Genomic DNA, 26,442 nt, shown 5'->3' on the forward strand with positions numbered 1-26,442 from the left:
GCCATTCAAAAACTCTGATTAAAGATCTTTAGAAATTGTTTATGTATTACTCTTTTTGTCATATCTTTTAAATAAGGATTGTGTCCAGCCATTATTTACTATGATTTATATCACTGAATTATCTGTAGCTATGAATTTGAAAATCTACTTGATTGCTTTCAAGTGTAGTTTGCCAATGACCAGACATTGATGATACAGTTATTTAGATATTATTATTATTATGTCCTTGGATCCCCTTAAGTTTTGTTGATCTGGAAAAGGCATATAACAAGGTGCCAAGAGAGAAGCTGATCAATATGCTACAGTTATATGGTGTCAATGGGGCATTATATCAAGCAATACTTAGTCTGTATTTGAGTTGTAAGTCAGCAGTTAGAAGTGAAGGAAGTACAGGAAGATAGTTTAATGTTAAATCTGGTGCGAGATAAGGGTGTACATTATCCCCTCTGTTATTCATTATCTATAATGAATAACAGAGGGGATCACATTATGAAGGAAAGTGGTATTAAACATGATATCAAAATTGGAGATGTTAATGTCGGCTCTTTGCTTTATGCGGACGATGTTATACTTCTAAATAAATCCGCTACAAGTCTGCAAGATTCTCTGACTAAATTGAATAACTGTTGTAATAGATATGGTATGAAGGTCGGCAATATAAAGACAAAGACAATGAAAGTAGGCAGAATCATTGAAAATGTCAACTGTGTTGTGAATGGAGAACCTGTGGAACAAGTAAAACATTTCAGCTACTTAGGCATGATTTTTAGTGAAGATGGTAAATTAAATATGGAAATAGACAACAGAATCAACAAAGCTGGTATGGTAGGAAGTCATTTGATTAACCATGATTTCAAAATGTCTCAGATCCATAAGTTTTAACTTATGGATCTGAGAGATGGGTCAGAAGTAAAACACTTGACCAAAGACTAGAGACCGCAGATATGAGAGTCCTGAGAAAGATTAGAGGCGTGAACAGATGGCATCAATGGCAATATCATATTAAAAACGAGAATATTAGGAAAGAACTTGACATTGTCAGCATCCAGGAATGCGTTAGTAGAGCTAATCTCAGGTAGTATGGTCACTTAAACAGAATGGGCGAGGAAAGATTAGCAAAACAAGTGTTCTCTGCCAAGTTGGCAGGAAAACCACCCAGAGGAAGACCAAGATATAGGTGGATTGATGCGGTACAAAGTGCCTTAGACGATTGAAATATAAGATCTGGTAATGTTGGAGTCTTGACAAGTAACAGACTGATTTGGAGGAAAATTGTAGATAGGAAGTTAGTAATGATGTAAGTTTTTCATGTAGTACTATCATATTCTGTACACCCCTTGAGGGTACATGGCAGGAATTTGATGATGATGATAAAAATATTTTCTGTATACAGTACTGTACTGAAATAAATAATGAAAACCTGAGTGTATATTGCTTCTGTGCATTTACCAATACCACCATTTTGAGGCAGGTAGTAGAATATCCCAACTGCACTCCTGCATATCGTAAGAGGTGATAAATGGAGACCCAGTCTCTTGGGTATAGCTGGATCCCTTTTGGGAGTTGGAAGAAGGGCTAATCACCTCCTCCCTGTAAAAATCATCCAGATTTACAGTAATCAGATAATGACACACCATCATCATCATCATCAAATTCCTGCCATGTACCCTCAAGGGGTGTACAGGATATGATAGTACTACATGAAAAAAATTACATCACTATTAATTTCCTATCTACAATTTTTCTCCAAATCAGTCTGTTACTTGTCAACACTCCAACATTATCAGATCTTATATTTCTATCGTCTAAAGCACTTTGTACCATATCAATCCACCTATATCTTGGTCTTCCTCTGGGTCGTTTTGCTGCCAACCTGGCAGAGAACACTTGTTTTGCTAATCTTTCCTTGCCCATTCTGTTTAGGTGACCATACCACCTGAGATTAGCTCTGCTAATGCATTCCTGGATGCTGACAATGTCAAGTTCTTTCCTAATATCCTCGTTTTTAATATGATACTGCCATTGATGCCATCTGTTCACGCCTATAATCTTTCTCAGGACTCTCATATCTGTGGTCTCTAGTCTTTGGTCAAGTGTTTTACTTCTGACCCAGTTCTCAGATCCATAAGTTAAAACTGGTTTGAACACTGTCTTGTATACAGCTAATTTAGTGTTCCGACTAATTTCTCTCTTATTCCATATGAATTTATTCAATTGACTTCCCACCATACCAGCTTTGCTGATTCTGTTGTCTATTTCTATATTTAATTTACCATCTTCAGTAAAAATCGTGCCTAAATAGCTGAAATGTTTTACTTGTTCCACAGGTTCTCCATTCACAACACAGTTGATATTTTCAATGATTCTGCCTATTTTCATTGTCTTTGTTTTTTTATTGCTGACCTTCATACCATATCTATTACAACAGTTATTCAATTTAGTCAGAGAATCTTGCAGACTTGTAGTGGATTTATTTAGAAGTGTAACATCATCCGCATAAAGCAAAGAGCTGACATTAACATCTCCAGTTTTGATATCATGACACACCAAGGGAACTCTTATTGGTGAAAGAGTCACTTATGAAGCCACAAAAAATATTAAAGATTGGATCATGGAATGTTAGAACACTGTACCAGGTAGGAAAAACTAGGCAGGTAACAAATTAGACATTTTAGGCATCAGTGAATTCAGATGGACTAGTTTTGGTAGACTTGTAACTAAAGACAAAAGACAATATTGTACTCTGGATCAGAGGAAAAACATGAAAAAGGAGTTGCACTAATATTGAACCCAAAAGTAATCAACCAGTAAACGAGAGAATTATAAAAGACAGGTTCTATTCCAAATTTATTAAACTTTCTTTGGTGTAGGTTTACACACTTACTAATGATGCAGATGAAGAAATAAAAGAATGTTTTTATTAACAACTCCAAAACATGATATGATAATACTCATTGGCGATCTTAATGCAAAAGTAGGTTAAAGGTCATGTGCAGAAGAAAACTCCTTAGGTTTCAAGGCTTGTGGAGACCAAAATGAAAATGGCATGATGTTTGTATCCTTTTGTGAAATGAACAACTTTGTTATTGGAACAAGTAAATTCAAGCATAAAGAATTACATAAATTGACTTGTATCACTCTGGACGGCAGTACAAGAAACCAAATTGATCATGTTGCTATCAGTAGTAAATTCGTAAGATCCATGCTTGATGTGAGAGTCAAACATGGTGCCGATGTTGGTTCTGACCACTTCTTTTAGTGATGAAGTTGAAATTAAAACTTCAAAGTGTATTTAAGAAAGAAAAGAAGTTCAAGAACTGCATTTAATATTGAAAAATTAAAAAAAGAAACGAGAAAAGTTTGCCTTGGAGATAAAGAACAGATTCAATATATTAGAAATAGAGGAAAATCAAGATGTAACAGTAGAAAACAACCAAGTAGAAGAATATTGGAAAAACTTCAGGAATACCTACAATGAAGTTGCTGAAGATGTAATTGGTAAATGAAGAAAAAAGAAAAATACAGAATGGTTAACTGTAGAAACTTGGAAGATCATTGAAGAGAGAAAAAAGATTAAATCATTAATGAACAATACAAATTCAGAACGATTATATAAGGTACATAGCAATCGCTATAATGAACTAAATAAAAGTGTAAAGAGAGCTGCAAGAGCTGACAAGAGAGAATATATTTATTCTCTCTTGTCAGGATCCACGAGAAGAGAGAATATATTGATGAATTAGCAAAAGAAGCACAACACATTGCAGAAAATGGACAAATTAGACAACTTTATCAGATTATAAAACGAATCATTGGTAACAAAAAAAGCAATTCCTTCCTCCATTAGAGACAAAAGGAAAGTTATTGATGATTGACTCCAAAATCAAAGCAAGAATGGAGAGAATATTTTGATAAAACTTTGAATGTAAAGGTAGATACAGGATCTCAACAGGTGCAAAATATTACGTCTAATACCCACTTTGAACAGTTTCGAAGAGGAGATTTCGTTGAGCGAAGTCAATGATGCCCTGAAGGCACTAAAATCTAATAAAGCATGCAGAAATGATAATATCAACACTGAAATGTTAAAAGCTGATCCTAAACACAACTACTACCAAATTACAAAGGTTACAACGAAATATGGAAGACAGAAAAAATTCCTCAACAATGAAAAAAAGCAGTAATTATAAAAATCCTCAAAAAGGAGATTTGGCCAAGTGTGAAAATTGGAGAGGAATAAGCTTTCAATTCCCACAAAAGTTTTTACAAAACTTTTAATTAATAGATTAAAAAAGGAAATCAAAAATTTATTAAGAGAAGTACAAGTGGGTTTCCGAACTGGTTATGAAACAATCCAACAAATATTCACTCTTAGAAATATAATCGAACAATGTATAGAATTTCAAACTTCATTGATTTTAGTAAAGCTTTTGACTCAGTAGATAGAGAAAAACTTTGGAAAATATTAGAAGAATACAGAATACCTAATAAATTTCTCAACATTATTAAGAATATGTATAATGGCAGCAAGTCTTGCGTGGAAGTAGATGGAAAACTTAGACTTCTTTATCATTAAAACTGGAGTTAGGCAGGGTTGTTCTATCTGGTCTATTATTTATCATTTTAATTGATTGGATTAAAAACTCAATTAATCATCAAAGGGAGGAATACGTTGGGACTTTACATCCACAATGGAAGACCTTGATTTTGCTGATGACATTATGCTCCTGTCTCCAAGTTAAATGACTTACAGCTAAAAACTGATGACTCTGCTTGCTATGCAGAAACTGTTGGTCTTCATATAAACAAGAAGAAAACCAAGGTCATGCAAATAAATGAAAAATCAAATAAAGAAATTAAGTTAAAAAATGAAACAAGTGAAGATGTTGATACTCTTACATACCTTGGATCAGTAATAAATAAGCAAGGCAGCACTGATGAAGACGTTTTACAAAGAATTGCTAAAGCACAAAATTGTTTCAGGTCATTAAATAAATTATGGAAAGCATCAAATATTACAGTTAAAGTGAAAATTAATATCTATAAATCCATTGTGCAAGTAGTACTGCTATATGGCTCTGAAATGTGGAAACTTACCAAGGCAGAAAGTAATAAAAATTGGACATTTTCTAAAACAAACATTTAAGAAGAATTTTAAAAATCTTCTGGTCAAATAAATACAATCACTAACGAGGAACTTTTAAAGAAAAACCTTCTCCAAGTTAATAGATGAAGCGATTCACTAAGAAGATGAAAATGGGCTGGACATGTTCTTTGCATGGGGAAAAACAGAATTCCCCAAGTAGCACTGAGTTGGGCCCTAGAGGGTTGCTCAAAATTAACTTGGAGAAGAATGATGGAATCCGAAATGAAGGAGGTAAGATGGGTGAGTGAGGGACAGGGGAAGGTAGAAAACCAGCATTGCAGTTTAATGTGGCAGTAGGCATGGAAAGACTTGATGTTGGTGATGCACTTTAAATTTAAAAATTCACATTTGACATCCGTAGATGCTGTATTGGTTTTGGCAACGATGTCTTCTGCTAGAATAAGTGGTAAGGTCACAGAATCCCTTTCCACACAAAGTTTGTAGGACAATCACAAACATCCATGCCCACAGCGGGATTCGAACCCGCAGCCTCTTGGCTAGAGAGAGGACACGCTAACCAATCGGACAACCAGGCCAGCAAGATGCACTTAATAAATAATTGGCTCGAAACACTTGTTTTATTAATTGGACAGTTCATCAGAAGAGATAGGGCAAGGTAATCAACAAGAAATTCTTATTTAAAGAATTTCTTGCTGATTAAGAATTGCAACAAAAATTCCACTGTAATTAGTAGGTTTTCTTTTATTCCCTTTTTTTAAATATTAGTATTCCATTCTGTTGATATTTGTCTTCTTGTTTATATTTCAATATTTTAATAATCTGAAAATTTTTCCAGCAAATTTATACAGTTTGGAGTTTATCCTGTCTTCTCCTGATGATTTACCTTTTTTTTTTTTTTTTTTTTTTTACTTAGGTTTTCTTTTAATTCTTTCATTGTTCTTACATCATCTGAATCATTTTGTAAGTTTTTAGTGTAATTTTTTATTTAGTATTATCTGTCCAAAGATCTGTAAAGTAATCTAAGAATTAAGGTTGGTCGATTGGTAGAGCCTCTGCTACTAATGGCTCGCAAAACGTTAAGCAGGTTTGAACGTGGTTAGTAGTTAGAAGGGGACCAATCGTTCGATGGTGTTGGCACATTCTCCCTTGATGAATCTTTGGACTCCCTGGAGGTGTCACATAATAATAATAATAATAATAAATCTTTTAAATCTACTTTATAACTTATATTTACAGTTTCTTTTATATCTGCATTTATATGCTTTGGGTCTTAAAAAAGTTAGTTTTTGAGTTACTTTCACTCCCCCCTTCCCCCTTAGAAAAGTAGTTCTGAATAATACTGCAACTGCTGATTAGTTGCCATTTATGAAATTAGCTATCTCTTAGATATACTAGCTGATGATCCTTTCTGCACTAGCAACTGCCAGGCTGAAAGCTGAAATTACTGAACATTCTTAAAGAAATGAAAAGAACACATCCAGAAGGTAGGAAGTGTTCTTTTCATAGCCGATAACATAGCTTTACCTTTTTTTTTTTTTTTTTTAAAGTGCAGCTATATTACATAGTTGTTCAATTAGTTTTTTGCAGTAGGGTGGAGGGGTTCCAGCTATTCAAATTGCAGGTAGCTTTGATTACAATTTATTTTGAAGTTTACAAGATGTACTTCACTTTTTGAAATGTACTTCAACCTGTACATTCCCCCCCCCCCCCCATCCATGTAAAACAATAGTAAAAGTAAAGTTACTTCAAAAACGCTACATAGTATCAAAACTAGCAGTAAATGTATTTCTTTTCAAATATTTAGGTTTGAAGAGAAGTATTTACAGTTCAATTTATTTACATTTGAAAAGACCATGGAACATCATCTTTGTTTGATTTGAGTAATTTTTGGGGAGAGGGGACCATAGCTCAGAGTATTGCAATTAACTTTATAAATTCTTATAAATCTTGTGATGTGTATAAAGATTTATGCTTAGTTTACTATAGAAAAGAATTATATGGGCGATTTTGATTTTTAAGATTATAAGTAAACAATAAAGAAAATTTATTATTATTATTAAGAGAGACCTCCAGGGAGTCAGAGACTCATTGAGGGAGGCCACATACTACACACACACACACACACCAGTCATCATACTTATTCTTGAATTCATTCACACTGCTTGCACTCACAACATCCAATGGCAATCCATTCCAAGCACGCACTATCCTCTGAGAGAAAAATCTAGTCCTCACTCCCTTCTTAGTAGTCTTCATTCTCAGTTTCCAAGGATGCCTTCTCGTCCTTTCCCCACCCTCCATAAATTGAAAAATTTCATCAATTGAAATCCTGTATGACCCTTTCAGAAGTTTATAATAACAATTTTTTTTAATCATATAATTTTACATGGTTGCTAAATTGCAGGACAAAATAAGAGAAACTTTCATATTTTGTGCTACTATTTAGCAACACATAATTATATGATAAAATGACTAGAAATATAAAAATATGCCTTAGCGCTATCTTGCATACTGTGAACTGTGTATTTTGTGTCTTCAGTAATACTGACTCGGAGGTGCTACTATGAGTGTAGGTTAAGCCAGTTAAGCGTTCTTCTGAGTGTGAAGGGATTATCAAACCTCTAAATGGAGACAGTTATGACTTGCACTTCTTATCCATATTTCTTCAACTCTATTATATGCTTTGCATTCATTTTTGGTGGATACAGAAACACATTCTGGCTGGTAGGGAGGTTAACTTGTTGATGTCCTATCTGTTCCTACTGCTGTGTTTCATTAATGTTGCATTGTCTTCAGTACATCCTGCTTGTGCCTATTTTTTGCAAATCCTATACACATTGGGAACTGAGAGACAGTTATGACTTGCACTAAATGGAGACAGTTATGACTTGCACTTCTTATCCATATTTCTTCAACTCTATTATATGCTTTGCATTCATTTTTGGTGGATACAGAAACACATTCTGGCTGGTAAGGAGGTTAACTTGTTGATGTCCTATCTGTTCCTACTGCTGTGTTTCATTAATGTTGCATTGTCTTCAATACATCCCGCTTGTGCCTATTTTCTGCAAATCCTATACACATTGGGAACTGAGAGAGAGAGGAAGGCATTGGTCCTTAGGAGAATACATAAGTACAGCTGTCAGAAAAAATCTGTACTATGAACAGTCAGATCTATCAGCCATGTCTTGAACACCACATACAGAATTAGAATCAATTGGGAAAACCTACTGTGCTTTAAATGTGGGAGGTTTTTTTTTTTTAGGATCTCAGCTGTTAGTTTTAAAAACTAACCTAATTTAAATAACTATGGATTTGTGTTACAATGCTAAAACTATAGGAAACAGTAATTCAATTCTTAGACATTCTGAGTTACAACCTAGTCTTTCTACTAGTTCCCGCAGGGCATCCTTCCTAGCTAGGACCCTAGACTTCAGTCTACCAAATGTCATTTTACTTTGTTTCTTGCTTGTATATTAATATTGTACTTCTTGAAGATATCTCTGTGAAAGACAAAATATTGTAAACATTAAACTGTTGTTTAATTCATTCCTTCTGTGCTGTTTACATTTCATTAAATGACCAACACGAATCCAACTTACTCCCACATGAAAAGATGGAAGGATAAGAAAGATTCAAAAGATGAAGAAGGAATGAATTAAACAACAGTTTAATGTTTCCAATATTTTGTCTTTCACAGAGACATCTTCAAGAAGTACAATATTAATTGTAACATACAAGCAAGAAACAAAGTAAAATGACATTTGGTAGACTAAAGTCTAGAGTCCTAGCTAGGAAGGATACCCTGTGGGAACCAGTAGAAAGACTAGGTTGTAACTCAGAATGTCTAAGAATTGAATTACTGTTTCCTATAGTTTTGGCATTGTAACACAAATCCATAGTTATTTAAATTAGGTTAGTTTTTAAAACTAACAGCTGAGATCAAAATAACAGCTGATAACAAAATATTGGAAACATTAAACTGTTGTTTAATTCATTCCTTCTGTGCTGTTTTCATTTCATTAAATGACCAACACGAATCCAACTTACTCCCACATGAAAAGGAGGAAGGATAAGAAAGATTCAAAAGATGAAGACCTAGCAGAGCTTACCATATTAGTATTCAGTGAAAACCTTTTTACACTGATTCATAAGTATCCCAACTTATATGAGAGGATTTGGAAAGTTCTGATAAACACCTAGAACAAAAATGATATTAAAACAACTGATATAACCACAAGAAAGAACATATCTTAAAACCCTCTAAACCTCCATGTTTCATCAAATTGTAATAATTTGTTCTTTTTCTTTTAGGATATATATATATAAGAATATATAAAATTGATTAATTTTTGTTCTAGTGTTTATCAGATTCCCCCCCCTTGTATTTACATAATCCATAAATGCTATAATTTAGACTGAATTTCATTAAAAATACATCTGTTCCATTAGCCATTATGGCCTTATTTCAGAAAATCCAAAATTATACTATTGTATTTTATGAATTATATTGAGTGGCTCTCATTATGGGAAATTTAAATATCTACAACATAGGTAGTGCTGACACTAAAAATCAGGTTTGTTGACTACATATTCAATGATAATCTTTCCTTCTTAAACACAATAAGCAATACTACTTTCTTCTATAAGCCTACCTTAATATTCTTTGTTATTGATTTAATCTGTTCTCTATGGTTTCCTCTCTATTATTTGATATTCACTCTTTTTGAATCAGGAAGCCATCCATAGATATCACAACAGAAACCAGATCAGACTGGCTGGAAGACATTCTCATCTAGTGGTATTTGATTCTACAATAATCAGCTTTTCTTTTATCATTGAAGCATAAATTACATTACAGAGTGTATAATACAAGTTGCCAAGACTGAAGTACCAAAAAATATCAAGTCATTTGTCACCATTCTCCAAACCGTGGTGGGATTCAAATGCACCAAGAAGTTCAAAGGAAAGCTTGGGGCATCCCCTATCAAACATTTCTCCACCTTCCTGATATTTATCTTCTATTTTCTTACCCAAGTCTTCCCATGACCCTTGTTTAGATAAATTTATGCATTGCTTTTCTTTTTTACATTTTTCTTTGTATTTTCTCAAAACACATCTTGACTTACTTGCTAGGCACTTTTAATATGCTTGCTTTTTTCCATGCCTATCGACATCTAGGGTCCATCATGGAGTTATTTTTTATCCTTGTAAACAATTTTTCCACAGTTCACTTCTGAAAGCTTCTCAATTTTGATTCTTTTTTAAAACTTTCTTATAAACTTTTATTTTCAGTAATTATATTTTATTAAATATTTATTTCATAAATATTATATATTTTATTAGATATTTATTATATTTAATTTTATCCTGTTCAAAATTAAATGGTGATCACCTTTTCAAATTTCTTGTATCTTCTTATGTCTTGAACCAGTGTGAAGATATCAACAATAACATAGTCAATGAGACTTTATTTTTTGTGTCTGTGTGAAGTTGTGCACATATTTACTGGAATGTGATGTTAGTAATGACTAATCCATCTCCGGATTAGAAATCCAGCAAGTACTAACCATTATCATTAGCTTTGCTCTTTTCTCCAAATTTTTCAAAACATTTCTATATGTTTTGTATACATTTCATACTTCTTGTTTTGATCTCCAAGAAGGATGAAACCTGCTTCCTCTAATGACTTGTATAATTACTCTCCTTCTTCCATAGCAGAACCTTCTTTGGGTCCGTAGGCATAAATAAATCTCATTGTCCCATTCCCCATGTTGATATTTGCCACATTACTCTACTTGATACTGACTACCATTCAAGGAGATTATCTTTGTGTTTAGTGTTGAATGCTATAGCTACTCCTCCCTTTTAATGATTACTGTTGCCTGAATAATATCTTGTATTTGTTATTTACAATTATCTCACCTCTTTTTGTTTTCATTTCTTTTGCTAACACAATCAAGAAAAAAAGGAGTAGCCATAGTAATCAACACTAAATACGAGGCTATTCTTCTTGAATGGCAGGCAGTCTCAAGTAGAGTGATGTGGGCAAATATCCGAATGGGGAACTGGACAATGAGACTTATTTGTGCCTATGGTCCCACAGAAGGTTCTACTAAGATAGAAGTGGAGGAATTTTTTGAGGCTTTAGAGAAAGCAACTGACACAATGAAAAAGAAAAAGTTAGTCTTTGTTGGGGATCTAAATAGGAGCATAGGAAATGATTGTCAGACATACAAAAATATTTTGGGAAAATTTGGAGAAAAGAGCAAAGCCAATAGTAATGGCAAATATCTGTTGGATTTCTGCTCAGGACATGGATTGGTTATTACTAACACCATGTTCCAACATAAAAATGTGCACAAATTCACATGGAGAGAAGAGGCAAGGAATAAGAAAAGTCTAATTGATTATAGAAATATACTATTATTAATACAGACCAGTATTTTACAAATAAACATTTATTAAAACCTACCAGTTTTGCCAGCAAACTGTCTGGCTTTTTCAAGATATTACGGAGATATGAAAGTAAATGCAAATTAAAAGGAACATAAAAAACGTTGTAAACCAAACTAGTATCTATGGTTACACGTTTCGCGTGACAAAGATGGCTTATTGTTCTTATTCATTATCACGCATGCGTGTTTGTTGTAGACTTGTAATGTGATTACTGGCTAGCTGTAGTTCAGATTGATTGAGAGAGAGGATCAAGTTTTTCCATGAACTGTTGAGAATTATACCCTGATTTCTGTTGAGGTTTCCGCCGGTTATTAGTACTATTGTGGCTTCCTTAAATACACAATGCCTGTAGTCGTCATCGAGATATGGCATGGAGCTGTTTTGCCAATCTATCGTGTGGTTAGACGTGCAGAAATGATGTGCTAAGCTGGAAGAAATGCTTCTGTTGTGGTTTACATCACCAACATGTTCTTTTTGTCTAATTTCTAAACTTCGTGAAGTTTGTCCAATGTAGGCAAGACCACAGGAGCAGGGAATGTAATATACTCCTGGATATTTGTAGAATGGAACTTTATCTTTTGGAGATGCTAAAACTTGTCTGATGTTGGTGGTTGGTTTGAAGACCACTCTGATGTTGTTGGCTCTTAGTATTCTTGCTATTTGATAAGAAATTGACTTGATGAAAGGTATCACTACAGTAGAAACGTGCTGACGGTGGGATTCTTCTTGTCTGGGGTTGTCATTGTATAGATATTTTTTGATGATGTTTTGAGGATATCCATTTTGTGATAGTGTGTTGGCTATTAGTGAGAGTTCATTCTGTGCATCCTCCTCTTCTGATATAAACTTTTTGGCTCTATGTTTCAACATGTGGATAATACTCAGTTTGTGTGACTTGTGATGGTTTGAAGTATAGTGAAGATATCTTCCAGTATCCGTGGGCTTTCTGTAAATGGATAATTTGACACTGTTAGGTTGTTTTTTTATCAAAATATCTAAAAAATGCAGTTGGTTGTTGTTTTCTACTTCCAGAGTGAATTTTATCTTGCTATGTATTGAGTTGATTTTATCCACAAACGATTTAAGGTTGTCTAAGCTGTCTTGCCATATGATGAATATATATCATCCACATATCTCCACCATGTAGATGGTTTCGGAGAGATTGCAGAGAGAATTTCTTTTTCAAGTTTTTCTTGCCTACATTGGACAAACTTCACGAAGTTTAGAAATTAGACAAAAAGAACATGTTGGTGATGTAAACCACAACAGAAGCATTTCTTCCGGCTTAGCACATCATTTCTGCACATCTAACCACACGATAGATTGGCAAAACAGCTCCATGCCATATCTCGATGACGACTACAGGCATTGTGTATTTAAGGAAGCCACAATAGTACTAATAACCGGCGGAAACCTCAACAGAAATCAGGGTATAATTCTCAACAGTTCGTGGAAAAACTTGATCCTCTCTCTCAATCAATCTGAACTACAGCTAGCCAGTAATCACATTACAAGTCTACAATAAACACGCATGCGTGATAATGAATAAGAACAATAAGCCATCTTTGTCACGCGAAACGTGTAACCATAGATACTAGTTTGGTTTACAACGTTTTTTATGTTCCTTTTAATTTGCATTTACTTTCATATCTCCGTAATACCTTGAAAAAGCCAGACAGTTTGCTGGCGAAACTGGTAGGTTTTAATAAATGTTTATTTGTAAAATACTGGTCTGTATTAATAATAGTATATTTCTATCTATAAAAACGACCAAAAATGTATACCTCTAATTGATTATGTTATTGTTGATTGTAATGTTTTCTCCCTGGTGCAGGACACCAGAGTGTACAGAGGATTTGAAATTGGAAGTGATCACCATTTAGTCTTGAGCAGGATAAAATTGAATTTCATATTGAAAAGAATAACATGTAAGAAAGTTTTAAAGTGAATAAAAGTGAGCAGCTCTCAGATGTGAACTGTAGACTAAAATACACAAGCATTATTCAAGAAAAAATGAGAGATTGAGAACAAGAACCAAACCTTGGGGATTCAGTGGCAAGCCCTGAAGAAAATACTGATTGATTCAGTCAGAGAGGCATGTGGTGAGGTTGTGTGCAAGGATAGAAAAATGGTGGACACTGAAAGTTAAAGAAGCAGTGAAAGAAAAGAAGGAAACATATCAAAAGTTCCTGGCAAATAAGTCTGCTTGTGCTCTTAGAGAATACAGAGACAAATGTAAGAAAGCTAAAACCTGTATAAAACTAGCTAAACAAAAATAATGGATAGACTTTGGTAAGAACATAGAAAATAAATATCAAGAAGGTGGCAAGATATTCTGGAGGTTGTTGAAGAAGCTCAGAAATGGAGGAAAGAGTGCTGTAGAAGAAATTAGAAATTATAAAGGTGGCATGAAAATGGGAGAAATATATCCTTGAAGTATGGAGTAATTACTTCAAAAAAATTGTAAATGAAACAAGCAGTGATGATAGCACAGTAGTAAATAACACTCAACAGGCATTCAGTCAGAAATGTAGATATCTATACTTGAAGTAGAAAAAGCTATCAAAAGCCTGAAATGTGGAAAGGCAGCAGGAGTAGATGATATTCGACCAGAAATGCTGAAGTATGGTGGTATAAAAGTGTTGCAGTGGCTGCACTGCATAGTTTGGAAGGCCTGGACAGAGGGATGAATTCTGGATGATTGGAGCAGAGCTCTCATAGTACCCATATATAAAAAGGGAAATAAAACTGAATGTGAGAATTACAGAGATATTTCTCTACTGTTCCTGGTAAGATATATGCAAGTATACTTGAGAAATGGTTGAGAAGGATTGCGGAAGGGAAGTTTGTGAAGAAAAAGCTGGATTCAAACCAAATATGTCAGGATCAGATGTTCACTTTACGATAAATAGTTGAGAAATCATGGGAAATAACAAAGATCTGTATTTAAGTTCTGTAGATCTGGAAAAGGCATATGATAAGGTGCCAAGAGAGAAGCTATGTTATAACTGTAGCATATGTCAATATGCTACAGTTATATGGTGTCAATTTGGCATTATATCAAGCAATACTTAGTCTTTATTTGATACGTAAGTCAGCAGTTAGAATTCAAGGAAGTACAGGAAGATGGTATAATGTTAAGTCTTGGCATCAGACAAGGATGTACATTGTCCCCTCTGTTATTCATTATCTATATGGATCACATTATGAAGAAAAGTGGTATTAAACCTGATATTAAAATTGGAGATGTTAATCTCAGCTCTTTGCTTTATGTTGATAATGTTATACTTCTAAATAAATCTGCAACAAGTCTGTAAAATTTCCTGACTAAATTGAATAATTGTTGTAATAGATATGGTATGAAGGTCAGCAATAACAAGAAAAAGACAATGAAAATAGGTAGAAGCATTGAAAATATCAACTGTATTGGGAATGGTATTGTGAATAGAACAAGTAAAACATTTCTGCTACTTAGGCACGATTTTTAGTGAAGATGGTAAATTAAATATGGAAATAGATAATAGAATCAACAAAGCTAGTATGGTAGGAAGTCAACTGAATAAATTTATATGGAATAAGAGAGAAATTAAACAAAACACTAAATTAGCTGTATACACTACAGTGTTCAAACCAATTTTAACCTATGGATCTGACAGCTGGGTCAGAAGTAAAACACTTGACCAAAGACTAGAGACAGCAGATATGAGAGTCCCTGAGAAAGATTAGGGGCATGCAGAGATGGTATCAATGGCAACATCATATTAAAAATGAGGATATTAGGAAATAACTTGAATTGTTAGCATCCAGGAATATATTAGCAGAGTTAATCTCAGGTGGTATAGTCACTTAAACAGATGGGAGAGGAAAGATTAGCAAAACAAGAGTTTTCTGCCAGGTTGGCAGGAAAAAGACCCAGAGGAAGACCAAGATATAGGTGGATTGATACGATAAAAAGTTCCTTAGAAGATAGAACTATAAGATCTGTTAATGTTGGAATCTTGACAGGTAACATATTGATTTGGAGGAAAATTGTAGATAGTAAGTTAGTAATGATGTAAATTTTTCATGTAGTACTATCATATCCTGTACACCTCGAGGGTATATGTCAGGACTTGGATGATGATGATGATGATGCTAACACTAGTTATGTCGACCTGGTACTTCTCTGATTCTACCAGTTTCACTTTTTTTTTAATAGCTATTTCATTATCTGCTAATATTTCACTTATTTGTGAAATATTAGCAGATAATGCTAATATTTCACAATCTCAGCTTCATTTCATTTCATTATCTCAGCTTCGTTAGAGCTCCAATAGTTTGTCGTAATCTACAAACACTAACAATCGGTTATTAGTTTAAAAAAAATTTTAATTTTTGAAATTAAAAAAAAAATTGAAGTCCTAATTCCATTCCATCTATTGTTTGACAAAGATAAGTTCACAATCATTAAGTTGATCTTAAGATCAACATTTTAAAATGTTGAGGTCATGGGAATGTGTCATTACTGCTCTTGATCTCAGAAACATTTCTATGACTTGCATTTTAGTTTACTTTATCTCATCCTGTGTAACAAGGTGTCAAAAGTATGGTCTTCCAGTTTCAACTTGCCATAACAGTGGTGGTAATACATTTCTTATGTTCTCTGAAGTAGATGTCAACAGACGATCCTGTCTTCCCATGGTAACCAGTTCACAAGTATGGCACTTCATACACTCTTTAATGTAATAAAGGATGGAGTCTTTCCTGAGACAAATGGATGAGAGTTGCTAGTTTGATATATGGTTTGAATGTGCCATGGTGATTCTATTTATTGAGGACTCTAGCTATCTTTTCAGATGAGACCTGGATATAAAAGATGGTAGCAGTTTTGCTGTGATCTTGAGTTTGAGCAGGAAAGATTAGGAGGCATTTTGCATTTTTATCTATTTTTTTGGGGGGGGGGTATAGCTATTGGCAATAAATGTGTGGCAAAGATAGATAAGTTTACTATCAAGAGGAGCATCATTTGAAAATATAAGCCTGGTTGTGTGTTAGTGTTTTAAGGATACCATATTGTTGGGTTGGATGATGATTGTGATTATTTATCGGACAGTATGTGTGTGCATGCGCACTGGCTTTTTATTAATAGAAAAAGATAAAGAATCATTTGAAGGGCACATGACTGGTGTATCTAGGAGGTGCAGACAATTATTTGATTCTTTTTCTGTTGTGAAATAGAAGTTTGGAAGTTGATTGTTTAAATGCGCTAAAAATATATCCAGTATGTCCAGACCATGTAATCAAACATTAGTGGTTAAATAAATATATTTATTTTGTTCCTTAGTGTTGTGAATTAAACTGCAAAATTAAGATGAACAACTGTCAACCCATAACGTTATTTACATGTCTGATGAAACTTGCTGTGTTCTGAATGATTTCAAGTATTCCGATGGCTTCATGAAACTTTAAAACATTTTATAAGTTATCCTTTTAAAAGGATGTGGTGAAAGTGGCTTATGGATTTTATGAATATCTGAAGGAAAAAGTTACAAAATTTAATGAACTATAATGCATAGAATGAGTGTGATACAAGTTAAAGTGGCCTCTTCTACAAGTAGCTTTCAAACCCAATTCTTGGGATTTCTAGACAAACATGTTATTGCAGTAAAAAGTACAAATGAGAATTGCTATTTGAGCCACAAACAGGGATGTTTTGTTTTTTCCTCTTGTAAGATAAGTCATTATCATCGTCATCATCAAATTCCTGCCATGTACCCACAAGGGGTGTACAGGATATGATAGTACTACATGAAAAAATTATATCATTACTAACTTCCTATCTACAATTTTCCTCCAAATCAGTCTGTTACTTGTCAAGACTCCAACATTATCAGATCTTACATATCTATCGTCTAAGGCACTTTGTACCGTATCAATCCACCTATATCTTGGTCTTCCTCTGGGTCGTTTTGCTGCCAACCTGGCAGAGAACACTTGTTTTGCTAATCTTTCCTCGCCCATTCTGTTTAGGTGACCATACCACCTGAGATTAGCTCTGCTAATGCATTCCTGGATGCAGACAGTGTCAAGTTCTTTCCTAATATCTTCGTTTTTAATATGATATTGCCATTGATGCCATCTGTTCACGCCTATAATCTTTCTCAGGACTCTCATATTAGCGGTCTCTAGTATTTGGTAAAGTGTTTTACTTCTGACCCAGCTCTCAGATCCATAAGTTAAAACTGGTTTGAACACTGTCTTGTATACAGCTAATTTAGTGTTCCGACTAATTTCTCTCTTATTCCATATGAATTTATTCAATTGACTTCCCACCATACCAGCTTTGCTGATTCTGTTGTCTATTTCTATATTTAATTTACCATCTTCAGTAAAAATCGTGCCTAAGTAGCTGAAATGTTTTACTTGTTCCACAGGTTCTCCATTCACAACACAGTTGACATTTTCAATGATTCTGCCTATTTTCATTCCCTTTGTCTTTTTATTGCTGACCTTCATACCATATCTATTACAACAGCTATTCAATTTAGTTAGAGAATCTTGCAGACTTGTAGCGGATTTATTTAGAAGTATAACATCATCTGCATAAAGCAAAGAGCTGACATTAACATCTCCAATTTTGATATCATGTTTAATACCACTTTCCTTCATAATGTGATCCATATAGATAATGAATAACAGAGGGGATAATGTACATCCTTGTCTCACACCAGATTTAACATTAAACCATCTTCCTGTACTTCCTTCAATTCTAACTGCTGACTTACAACTCAAATAAAGACTAAGTATTGCTTGATATAATGCCCCATTGACACCATATAACTGCAGCGTATTGAATAGCTTCTCTCTTGGCACCTTATCATATGCCTTTTCCAAATCGATAAAACTTAAATACAGATCTTTGTTATATTCCCTTGCTTTCTCGACTATTTGTCGTAAAGTGAAGATCTGATCCTGACAGCCTCTGTTTGGCCTGAATCCAGCTTGTTCTTCACCAAGCTTTTCTTCCACAATTCTTCTCAACCATTTCTCAAGTATACTTGCATAGATTTTGCCAGGAACACTCAGTAGGGAAATACCTCTGTAATTCTCACATTCAGTTTTATTTCCCTTTTTATATATGGGTACTATGAGAGCTCTACCCCAATCATCGGGAATTCGTCCCTCTGTCCAGGCTTTCTGAACTATGCAATACAGCCACTGTAAGACTCTTATACCACCATACTTCAGCATTTCTGGTCAAATATCATCTACTCCTGCTGCCTTTCCACATTTCAAGCCTTTGATGGCTTTTCTACTTCAAGTATGGATATGTATTCCTACCTGCATGCCTGGTCAGTGTTTTTTATCACTGTGCTGTCATCACTGCTTGTTTCATTTAGCAGTTTTTCAAAGTAATTACTCCATACTTCAAGGATATCTTTTTCTCCCGTTTTCATGTCACCTTTATCATCTCTAACTCCTTTTACAGCACTCTTTCCTCCATTCCTAAGCTTCTTCAACAACCTCCAGAATATTTTGCCACATTCTTGATATTTATTTTCTATATTCTTGCCAAAGTCCTCCCATGACTTTTGTTTAGCTAGTTTTACACAGTGTTTAGCATTCTTGCATTTGTCTCTATATTCTCTAAGAGCACAAGCTGACTTATTTGACAGAAACTTTTGATATGCTTTCTTCTTTTCCTTCACTGCCTCTTTAACTTCCTGTGTCCACCAGGGAGTTCTGATTTTTTTTATCCTTGCAGACAACTTCACCACATGCCTCTCTGGCTGAATCAATCAATGTTTTCTTCAGAGTTTGCCACTGAATCTCCAAGGTTTGATTCCTGTTCTCAAACCCTTTCATTTTTTCTTCAATAATCTTTGTGTATTTTAGTCTACAGTTCACTTCTGAGAGCTGCTCAACCTTTATTCACTTTAAAACTTTCTTATATGTTCTTCTTTTCAATATGAAATTCAATTTTATCCTGCTCAAGACTAAATAGTGATCATTTCCAATTTCAAATCCTCTGTACACCCTGGTGTCCTGCACCGTGGAGAAAACATCACTATCAACAATAACATAGTCAGTGAGACTTTTCTTATTCCTAGCCTCTTCTCTCCATGTGAAATTGTGCACATTTTTATATTGGAACATGGTGTTAGTAATAACCAGTCCATGTCCTGAGCAGAAATCCAAAAGATATTTGCCATTATTATTAGCTTTGCTCTTTTCTCCAAATTTTTCCAAAATATTTTTGTATGTCCCACAATCATTTCCTACTCTGCTATTTAGATCTCCAACAAGGACCAACTTTTCCTTTTTCATTATGTCAGTTGCTTTTTCTAAAGCCTTAAAAATCTCCACTTCTACCTTAGTAGAACCTTCTGTGGGACCATAGGCATAAATAAGTCTCATTGTCCAGTTCCCCATTCTCATATTTGCCCGCATTAGTCTACTTGAGACTGACTGCCATTCAAGAAGATTAGCCTCGTATTTTGTGTTGAATACTATGGCTACTCCTTCTTTTCCTTGATTGTCATTGCCTGAATATAACATTTTGTATTTATTGCTCAGAAAGATCTCACCAGTTTTGGTCTTTTTTGTTTCAGTCATCCCTATTATGTCGATCTGGTACTTATCTAATTCCTCAGCTAGCTCCTTTTCTTTGCCATTCAGGCTTCTTACGTTGATAGTACCAATCTTTAGCTCTGGTGATGTTGAGTTGGGGTTTGTTTTCAGATTTGTTCCAGTAGCTGACTTTTCGCTGTTCACCCTGGTTCCCTGGCGAAAACAACGGGGGCCTTGTTTAACCGTGCGACGCCCCAGCCGGCATGAAATTTTGTCGTGTTGTACCATCATTTTTTATTTTGGTTTAACCAATAAGAATACAATTTGGTCGGCTAAATCCCAAATTGCCAGCCCATCCTCGTTTGTTCAGTATCCAAGTAGATACCCAACAGGGTGCACCACAAGAAGGTGAGGATTGGACATTAGGTCAGAAGCCCTGGTCGGTTCTCCACATTCCTTTAAAGGCTATGTGGAGGTCTCCTCTCAGTTATACAGCTTTGACCCTTAAGCACCCCTGTGTGTAAGATAAGTTTAGATTATTATTATTTTTTCAAATAAATGAAGAATAATAAATGTTCATTGTTATTTTATACCAAGTAGCATTTGTGCTTTTAAACTTTAAAGGTCGAATGTGATTGAGTGTTTCCAAACTTCCAAAATATGAGCTACCTTGATATTGTATTATTCAGAATATACTGATTCTTGGATGTGTGGATAAGCTTGTTAGCAGTTATGCATCTGAGCTTGTTTATTGATTTACTTTTTTTGCACCATCATTCACCACACCAAGGGAACAAAATAAGATATTTCTTTGACTGATAATGTTTTGGTAAATTTTTATACCCAGCATCTTCAGAACACAAATGGTTTCTCACCACACAAAATCACTAACAATCAGTTATTAAAGGGAACAGTTTAAAATTTAACAGATATATGAAAAGAATTAAAGTGTTAATTTCATATCCTCTACTATTGAACAAAAAATAAATTTACAAGTTTTACATTGAAGTTCATCTTAAAATGACTGTCTCCAAAGTCATTTCCCCAAGTCCTTGGGGAAGTTTGCTGCTACTGATCCTCAAAGAAGTTCTCTCTGACTTATGACTTCTGTGTATCACAAAGCTTCTCAACATTTTTTACTCGCCAATCCTTTCGTAAAAGAAGTTCTCCCTCCTTAAACCCCCCTTCAAAAATACATTTTATTAATGGACCGATTAGACAAAAATGATTTATTTTAATCATTTTATATTTTATTAAAATATAAAATGATTACAGTAACAATCAGTTGATAATTATTTTTGTTTAATAATAATTATCCTTTGGTTTAGAGGTAGCTCTTAAGTCTCATAAAAATCACAGGTTGTATGTCTGTTTTAATGGGATAGTTGTGTCTGATAGTTTGCAATAAGTTGTGCCATATTACCAGGCTAACATTACTTCATTTTATCCTTAGGTCTCCACATTCTGATATGTTGAACCCATGTATTGTTTTTCTTAGTGAATTATTAATATGACTGAATTCAACTTCATACAATAAGAACTGGGGGAAAGGTAACAAAACAGTTCTGCCATAGTACATAATTTAGGACATTTATTTTGTGTATCTTCATTATTCCAATGAGTGGTGCACCCTTTACTTTGGAATACAGATTTGGCCTCCAAGATGTTTGTCATTTCAATAAACCCTTGTAAAATAATCATATTGACCCCTATTTTCATGTTGATCAAAATCCCTGGTATAGCATTTTAGTTTTCTTCTACTAATCTTGTGTGAAAGGGTATCTAACACATTGTTTCCAGCCCAGATTTGCCATAATGGTATTTGTAGATGTATTTCTTATATTCTCCAAGGACGTGTCAACAGAGGTGTCCTCCTGTCTGTCATTGTAAGCCAGTTCACAGGAGCAGGGCACTTCATATATACTTCTGAATGTGATAAATGGAGTTTATTTTTAGGTGAAATGATTAGGATTGCCAGCATGATATAGTGGAGCTTATGTTTATTAAACACTAGCTATCTTTTCCGATGTTCACTCAGTGCGTATTCAGGTATAGGCCCAGGCCTAGAGCAGCAAATTTTGAGGGGTAGCGGAAATTTCCAGGTTTTCTCATTTTTGTAATTATAACATGTAACTTATATGCCGCATATACTCGGTAGCTGAACACAAAGACAATTGGGATCGTGGTCGGGTGAGATTGATGCATTGGCGGCTCGTGGCTTGAAATCGTAGGGGTGCTGCAACTTTCGAAATATATATACACGCTGTAAGTACAGTGTATACGTGTTTGGATAAAATATCAAAATTACGGTAAAAATTTAAAAAAAAAATATTGTTTATTATCGATAAAATTATACAGTTTAGTATAATTCAAAATTACTTAAAAATAAAATCACGATAATAAGAGAATTGTATAGGATTGTTGATGATAAAATTAAATATCACAAGCAAATATAAATAAATTAATAAATATATTTATATATTGAGAAAAATCAGGAGCGCTGCAGTTCCGTAGTGCCTATGCACGAGCTGTCCCTGGATTGATGCTAATTAATTTTGTGTCGGTATTATTCTTACTAATTGTAACAACTTTTCCTTCTTTATTGTTTCGAATTCAAATTAAGATTGTTAATTGTTGCATTTCCTTCAACTCTTTAGTTCGGTATTCTGATATATTTGTGGCAGTTAAGACGTGCTAAATCTGAAATTATTTTTAGAGTTTTCAGTGTGCTTGTCATATGTTGCCATCAGAGCGGAGGTAATACTGTTTTATTGTTTTGCTTTTAAAAAGTTATAAATTGTGTAAATCATTCCGATACTTCCTGCGTGTTTTAAATTACTATTTAAATTTTAAAACACGAGTGACGGTAGAAAGAGACTTAGTGGTAGTGAATATAAGAAGAGGAGAAAAGAAAAGGAAGCGAAAATTAATGAAGTAGTATCAAAGACAAGAAAACTGGACAGTTTTTTGCGTCGGTATCTGCTAATAGTAATTGTGATTTAGAAGAAGAACAAGAAGTGGTTGAGGAGACGGAAATTGAATCTGTTTCAAATGATCTGCCTACAACAAATCCCAACAATTTGGTAGTACAGGTGATAGTGAGTAATGACCTAGCTGAGTGGATTCTAAATGACGTAACACGCGAGTATATCGCAGTTAATGGGTTTCCACAAAATTTAGACAGTGATCTTTCAAAATCACAGAGCTTATCCTGACAAAGTAAGACATGTTTCTAAGAAACTCATTGAGAGAAATATGATTAATGGCAAAATAATAATAACAGATTTTCTTGTTTACTCTCCTAGTACCAGAAAGATCTTCTGTGCATCTAGTTGCCATTTTGGTGGAGGGGGAGCTGACGATAGTCACTTTGTCAGTGGATTTAATGACTGGAAAAATGCAGAAGCATGAGTGAGTCATCACGAGAAAGCAACTAGTCATATGAACTGTCTGATAGCTCTGAAACAAAGAGCAAATCTTGCAGGGAGAATTGACTTACAAATAACTCAGCAACTGGAAGAAGAAATTAAGTACTGGAAGGCGGCGTTAAAATGAATAGTTGCAGTTGTAAAAACATAGTCCAGTAGAGGACTTGCTTTGAGGGAAAAGGATGACATTTTCGGTCTGTGCATAATGGAAATGTAATGATGTGTCTAGAGTTAATTAGTGAATTTGATCCCTTTCTTGCTGAGCGCATTGCCAAAAGCGGGAAAAAAGGAAAAGGTTTCATTTCCTATCTTTCCTTTGCCACGTATGAGGAATTTATTAAAATAATGGGAGAGAAAGTAATAAAATAGCTGAGTACTATTCCATAAGTGTTGACTCAACACTAGACTTGTCTCATGTTGATCAGCTGTCCTTCATTGTACGATATGTGAAAGAACATGGAACGCCTGTGGAGCGTTTCTTGCATTTCATTCCTAACGTAAGTCTCAAATCTGAAGAGTTACAAGAGGCGGTTTTGACTTCACTAAACGAGCTTGGAATTGATGTAGCAAATTGCAGAGGGCAAGCATATGATAATGCTAGTAATATGTCAGGCAAGTACTGCAAGCAAGAATTCTTGAAATAAATCCATTGACAGAATTCACACCGTGTGCTGGACATTCTCTGTCTCTAATTGGTACTTGCACTGCCGAATCCTGTCGATACTCTTCCACAAATTTTGATGTCCTTCAGAAAATGCACGTATTTTTCACATCGTCAACACATCGGTGGAGTGTTCTAAGAAAGCACCTGGAGACTTGCAAAAGTAATCAAACGTCCTTTGCCTACTCGTTGGTCAGCTCGTAATGATGCCTGTTGGAGTCTTCGTGAGGGATGGAAGGAAATAATTTCCACTTTGTCCAAAATCGAAAATGACACCACCCAGAAGAAAGTTACGTGATGTGAAGCAAGTGGGATTCTACGGCAACTTCAGTCACTGGAGGTTGGGATCATGACCTGCCTATGGGGTGATATTGTCGCAAAAATGAATGCCACAAGCAAGAAATTACAAAGTGTAAACATTGATATAGGAACGGTGTGTGGACTGCACAGGTCCCTCGAAAAATATTTCAAAGAACTAGAGTTACTCTATGAATCCTATGATGAACAGGACAAGAAGTTCAGTGGAGTTGACTTGTACGAGGAAGAGAAAAAGAGGAAGAAAAAGCCCACCAGGTTTTTTGACGACAGCGCACGTCAAAAAACCTGGTGACAATCCATCAGTCAGTTTCAAAACTGATACTTATGACACAATTTTGTACAGGCTCTCATTCAAAATAAATCGAAGAAAAGTGTCGTATGAAAAACTCTCGAAGGAGTTCCAGTTTCTCACAACAATGCATGTGATATGTGAAAAGGGCATCATAAAAGGGGCAAAAAACTTCAAGAACACTTTTCGACTGATATTGAACCTGAATTTGTAAATGAATGTCTGCACTTCATAGCACACCTAAAATCAAATGGCCTAGAAATAAATACATTTCTACAACTTTTACAGAAAATTTGACAGAAAGCCCTACAGTGTTTATATCCCAATCTGAACTCTGCTGTTATGATTTTTCTGTGTAAGATGGCAACAAATTGCTCAGCTGAACGATCGTTTTCCGCCCTCAAAAGGTTGAAGGACTACCATAGAAGAACTAATAGAAGAAAGGCTCAGCAATTTGGCAGTTCTACAAATTGAGAGCAATATTACAAGGGCACTGGACTACGAGGATGTGATAAATACCTTCACTGAGCAAGCGGCAAGACGTAGAATATTTTAGGACATTTTGGATGAGTCATAATATATATATATATAGTTATTTATATTACAAATTTACGATATGTAAATCAACATGTTCATTAAATATGAGGGGCGGCAAATACCTAAATACGCCACTGTGTTCATTGAATATATGCTATAGAGATTTCAGTCTTGTATATGTTGGATAAGGACATTTAGTATTTTATCTGTTTTATGGAAATTATAGCCATTGGCTAAATGTGTGGTAAAGGTAGGAGAGTTCACTGACAAGAGTCACATCTTTAGAACAGATAGCCTTAGCTCTCTGTGTCTGTGTTTTTTAGGATATATGATCTGCCTCCTGTGATAGTCGATACATCTGCAGCTCTCTTCAATCTCCAAAAAATGTTACTTCTAAACTCTCCACCTGCTAATTCTGTACAAAACAAATCTCAAATGAACTCCGCCTTAGGCTAATGTTCTGGTTTTTGGGTGGTGCACCTCCCTAAAAGTCCTTTTTTTTTATTGTAAAGAAAATATATCATTGGTTATTTTTTTTTTTATGTTATCAATTAAACTGATAATTAATTCTTTTTTGGCTTTGTCTTTGAAAAATCTGCTAATTTTGTTATTTACTTATATGTTATGTTTTGCCCCTTGTCTAATCTTAATCCTTGGTAGTACTTCAAACTTATGGCCACTACTAATATATTGCTCAGTGTGCGAAACTCTGATAACAAAGACAGTGCCTTGGGCTAAAGCCAGTTTCTTTGTTAGATTACTAGTGCTCAATCTGATTAAAAATTTTGGAAATTTATTTGTTTAAGCTACACTACCAAAATTTACAGGATAAGAGAATTTTCTTTTTCCAAGATTAACACGCTCAGTATGGCACACAATCCTTAATTCTCTATCTTATTCCTATGCTATAATCATATATGTTTCTCACTTTGCAGTCGTGACTATATCAAAATACATACGCATAGGTTCTGTTTATGAGCAATGCATTGAATTTAGTGATCAGGCAAGTTATATGTTTGACAAGAAAAGAATTTAAAGGGATAAGAAAATAAAAGAAAAGAATTTATTCATTACTAAGAAAAAGAGATATACA

General features: G+C 34.5%; 1 protein-coding gene across 3 annotated transcripts in view; it reads left to right on the forward strand.

Moving 5' to 3' along the window:
• Window positions 1-26,442, forward strand: part of LOC150096051 (PCNA-interacting partner-like) — a 274,947-nt gene that overhangs the window by 89,105 nt on the left and 159,400 nt on the right. The gene's annotated exons all lie outside the window — the stretch shown is intronic.

The sequence above is a fragment of the Typopeltis vanoorti genome, chromosome 19 (assembly GCF_054136105.1).
Source record: "Typopeltis vanoorti isolate ZY-2024b chromosome 19, IOZ_Tvanoo_1.0, whole genome shotgun sequence".
In the NCBI taxonomy this organism is placed as follows: Eukaryota; Metazoa; Arthropoda; class Arachnida; order Uropygi; family Thelyphonidae; genus Typopeltis; species Typopeltis vanoorti.